At 37.1% G+C, this 5,326-nt stretch overlaps 1 pseudogene; it reads left to right on the top strand.

Moving 5' to 3' along the window:
- The first annotated feature begins 1,569 nt into the window (after nt 1-1,569).
- Nucleotides 1,570-2,572, top strand: LOC146407243 (olfactory receptor 1J2-like; annotated as a pseudogene).
- Nucleotides 2,573-5,326: the final 2,754 nt, after the last annotated feature.

Here is a 5,326-nt window from a genome sequence, read left to right as displayed (position 1 = left end):
TATTGAGATGATCATGTGGTTTTTGACTTTTGTGAATGTGATGTATGACATTGATTTATTTGCCTATGTTGAACCATCCTTGTGCACCTCAGATTAATCCCACCTGGTCATGGTGTATGATCTTTTTTATATGTTGTTGGATTCAGTTGGCTATAATTTTGTTGAGAATTTTTGCGTCTATATTCATCAAAGATATTGGCCTATAGTTTTCTTTTTTGGTCATATTTTTTTCCTGTTTTGGAATTAGGATAATTTTGGTATCATAGAATGAATGTCTTTGGCAGTGTTCTTTCTTCTTCAACCTTTTGAAAAAGTTTAAGGAGGGTGGTTATAAGTTCCTCTTTGTATCTTTGGTAGAATTCACCTGTGAAGTCATCTGGTCCTGGACGTTTATTTGTAGGGATTGTTTTTATTATGTATTCAATTTCATTTCTAATGATTGGTCTACTCAGTTGATCTATTACTTCTTGATTCAGTTTTGGCAGGTTGTAAGATTCTAGAAAGTTGTCCATTTCTTCTAGGTTGTCAAATTTGTTGGCCTACAATTGTTTATAGTATTCTCTCATTGTTTTTTGTATTTCTGTAGTATGAATTGTGACTTCTTATTTTTCATTTCTTATTTTGTTTGTGTTTGCTCTCTCCTCTTCTAGCTGAATCTAGCCAGAGGTTTGTCTGTTTTGTTTACCTTTTCAAAGAACCAGATCTTGGTTTAATTGATTTTGTCTATTGTTTTTTGAATCTCTATTTTATTGATTTCATCTTTGATCTTTATGATTTCCTTCCTTATGCTGACTTTAGGTTTTGTTTTTTCTTTTTCTAATTCATTCAGGTGGTGGGATAAGTTGTCATTTGAGATTTTTCTTGTTTTTTTGAGGAAGTCCTGTATTGCTATGAAATTCCCTCTGAGCACTGCTTTTACGGCATCCTGTGGATTTTGAGTGGATGTGTACTCATTTTCATTTGTCTCCAGGTATTTTTTAATTTCCTTTTTGATTTCTTCATTGACACACTGGTTTCTTAGTAGCGTGTTTTTTAGTTTTTTCTCCTTTTTTTCCTGTGGTTGATTTCTAGTTTCATGTCATTGTGGTCAGAGAAGATACTTGGAATAATTTCTATACTCTTAAATTTGTTGAGGTTAACTTTGTGCCCCATTATGTGATCAATTCTTGAGAATGTTCTGTGTGCCCTTGAGAAGAATTTGTATTCTGTTATTTTTTTGGTTGTAATATCCTGAATATATCACTTGAGTCTAACTTTTCTATTGTGTCCTATAGGATTGGTGTTGCCTTACTGATTTTATGTCTAGGGGTGTTAAAGTCTCCTACTATGATTTTATTCCCATCAAGTTCTCCTTTTATGTCTGTCAGTATTCTTCCCTCATTGATAATTTTTCTAAATCCCTTATGTGTCACTGTAAGAGGAATATATGAGAAAAAGCTTAATTTCCCTATTTCCAAAAAAGTGTAACTTTCATCTGACTGCTGAAATAAATTAATTCAGACCTTAATATTCTCAAGCATTCTTCATCTGTGTTGAGAAAAGCACATGAGGTGGGACAACCAGAGGAGCATGTCCAAGTTATTCCTCTTGGGTCCACCCATCTGGCCAGAGCAGCAGGGCATGTTCTTTGCCCTGTTTCTGGGCATGTACCTGACCACAGTGCTGGAGAACCTGTTCATCATCCTGCTCATCAGGCTGGACCCTTGCCTCCACACCCCCATGTACTTCTTCCTCAGCCAATTGGCTTTCACAGACATATCCTTTTCATCTGTCTCTGTCCCTAATATTCTGATGAACATGCAGACTCAGGATCAATCCATTCCCTATGCAGAATGTGTAACACAGCTGTATTTTTTCCTATTTTTTACAAACCTGAACAGCTTCCTTATGAAATCAGTAGCGTATAACTGCTAGTTGCTATGTGTCATCCCCTTCATTACACTACCATCATGATGAAGTATCTGTGTGCTTTCCTAGTAGCTGTATCCTGGTTCCTGTCTGGGGCAGTTCCATTCTCCTGACTCAGTTATCCTTTTGTGCTGACCACATCATCCTCATATCATCTCTGACCTTGGTGCCTTGTTCAAATTGTCCTGTCATACCTATTCCTCAATGAGCTGGTCATGTTCACTGCAGGTGTAGTAGTCATTACTCTGCCATTCATAGTTATCTGGTCTCTTATGTGTACATTGGGGCCACAATCCTGAGGATCCCTTCAACCATGGGTATCTGTAAAGCCTTGTCTAAATGTGGCTCCCATCTCTCTGTAGTGTCTGTGTATTATGGGTCAATATTTGGGCAGTACCTTTTCAAAACATTGAGGAATTTCATTGACAAGGACATCATTGTGGCTCTCATGAACACATTGGTCACACCCATGTTAAAGCCCTTTATCTACAGCCTTAGGAACAAGGACATAAAAGTGTTCTCTGGGAAACTATTCAGTAGAGCAACATTTTTTCTCACCATGACATCCAACTTGTACTTAAATCAGGATCTCATTTGGGTTCATCTGATATATTTGAGTTTCCATTTGAATATATCTCAAAATTTTTGTGTCTCCAAGCCCTAGGACAAATGATGGCATGCTGAATATACTTGGTAAATGTTTGTTGATCAGAATTCCATTCCCTTATTAACAATGTTCTCCTTCATAAATAACTTTGGATTAGCAAATGCTAAATTAATTTTATTACTTATTTTTGCAACTTGGAGACATACATAACACACTAATGTACAGTTGGTTGTTCTTTATTTGAGGAGACATTTGGAAAGCCAAACATTCTGGGCCCATATCTCAGGCTTTAACACACCACAGAATTTAAATAATTAGCTATATTACTATACTACACTTTTATGCAGACAATGCAGGGTTTTCTTTTCATCCTTATGGGTCTTATTAAGTTGGCACTTAAAGAGGAATTTTTTATTTTGCTTTTAGGGCTACACCTGTGGCATATGGATGTTCCCAGGCTAGTGGCCAAATAGGAGGTGCAGCTGCCAGCATATACAACAGCCACAGCAATTCCTTATCCTTAACCCTCTGAGCAGGGCCAGGGTTCAAACCCACATACTCATGGATACTAGTTGGGTTTGTTTCCTCTGACCCATGTGGAGGAACTCCAAAAGGAAATTTATTATTCTCTGTCCATGGTATATAATGTTACAAAAACAACTCTGAAGATGGAGGGCCCTGTAGAAGATCAAGACTTATGGGGGATTTCCCCTTTTCCAACACTGTGTGGTTGACATTGTGTAGCCCCCAATCATAGTCAGTATGAAAGCATGTTTCATGCTGGCATCCTTTGTTCATATAACAAAATTATAGTGTGTAGTGTCTAAAAAGTCATTGCTTTCCTACAAATGACACTGAAGATTCAGCACTGACTATTCTTCATGGATATCTTGCCTTCCCAAATGAATAAAATGAAGAATGATAGGCTTCTCAAACTTTAACCTACATAAGAATTCTGGGATAGTTTTTTAAAACAGAGATCCCTGGAATCTACCTCCATGAATTCCAATCTTATAGATATTTTTGGGCCCAAGAATTTGCATTTATAACAAGATCTCAAGTAATTCTGATGTTGCAGGTGTGTTAATTATGATTTGAAGAGCACTGGAATGAAGAATTAAAGCATGGACGCTGTGGGAGGCACATTTACACACACCTTCTATGAATTGTCTTAGTGAGTAGAATGGAACAAGAGAATGCTAAAATTATTTTGGAAATAGAGAATCCAAAGTTCATGTTGATATTTTCAGATTATTTCTGGCTGTAGGAAACTCCTTTTAGCAATCTCTTATATAAGAGCATATTTCCTTAACTATCAGATTTTCTTATCTCTTTTGTATATGGTATAGATTTATCAGATACTACATATAATGCTTCATTTCATCACACCAGACTATGTGTCAATGGAAAAAACCCCAAAGCTTTGAAGAAATTGTGTCATGTCCATTGATAGCTTCTTGTTTACATTAAGCCAACTGGAATTTCAGTGTGATATAATATTACTAATGCCACTCAAAAACCTATTTTAATATTTTTAAACTAACAATTTAAAAAAAAATTTATTTTCCCACTGTACAGCAAGGTGATCAGGTTATCCTTACATGTATACATTACAATTACATTTTTCCCCCACCCTTTCTTCTGTTGCAACATGAATATCTAGACAAAGTTCTCAATGCTATTCAGCAGGATCTCCTTGTAAATATTCTAAGTTGTGTCTGATAAGCCCAATCTCCCGATCCCTCCCACTCCCTCCCCCTCCCATCAGACAGCCACAAGTCTTTTCTCCAAGTCCATGATTTTCTTTTCTGAGGAGATGTTCATTTGTGCTGGATGTTAGATTCCAGTTATAAGTGATATCATGTGGTATTTGTCTTTGTCTTTCTGGCTCATTTCACTCAGGATGAGATTCTCTAGTTCCATCCATGTTGCTGCAAATGGCATTATGTCATTCTTTTTTATGGCTGAGTAGTATTCCATTGTGTATATAAACCACATCTTCCGAATCCAATCTTCTGTCGATGGACATTTGGATTGTTTCCATGTCCTGGCTATTGTGAATAGTGCTGCAATGAACATGCGGGTGCATGTGTCTCTTTTAAGTAGAGCTTTGTCCGGATAGATGCCCGAGAGTGGGATTGTGGGGTCAAATGGAAGTTCTATGTATAGATTTCTAAGGTATCTCCAAACTGTTCTCCATAGTGGCTGTACCAGTTTCCATTCCCACCAGCAGTGCAGGAGGGTTCCCGTTTCTCCAGAGCCCCTCCAGCACTTGTTATTTGTGGATTTATTAATGATGGCCATTCTGACTGGTGTGAGGTGATATCTCATGGTAGTTTTGATTTGCATTTCTCTTATAATCAGCAATGTTGAGCATTTTTTCAAATATCTCGGAATACACCTGACCAAGGAGGTAAAGGACCTATATGCCGAGAACTATAAAACTTTAATCAAAGAAATCAAAGAAGATGTAAAGAAATGGAAAGATATTCCATGTTCCTGGATTGGGAAAATCAATATTGTAAAAATGGCCATACTACCCAAAGCAATCTACAGATTCAATGCAATCCCTATCAAATTACCCAGGACATTTTTCACAGAACTAGAACAAACAATCCAAACATTTATATGGAACCACAAAAGACCCAGAATCGCCAAAGCAATCCTGAGAAACAAAAACCAAGCAGGAGGCATAACTCTCCCAGACTTCAAGAAATACTACAAAACCACAGTCATCAAAACAGTGTGGTACTGGTATCAAAACAGACAGACAGACCACTGGAACAGAATAGAGAATCCGGAAATAAACCC

Source organism: Sus scrofa, chromosome 1, assembly GCF_054392235.1.
Source record: "Sus scrofa isolate SSC_HxYL_T2T_F1_AM1 chromosome 1, Sscrofa_HxYL_maternal_Yorkshire_Landrace_v2.0, whole genome shotgun sequence".
NCBI classification, from domain to species: Eukaryota; Metazoa; Chordata; class Mammalia; order Artiodactyla; family Suidae; genus Sus; species Sus scrofa.
Note: the sequence above shows the minus strand (reverse complement) of the source record. Positions and strands in the feature narration are given on the sequence as shown.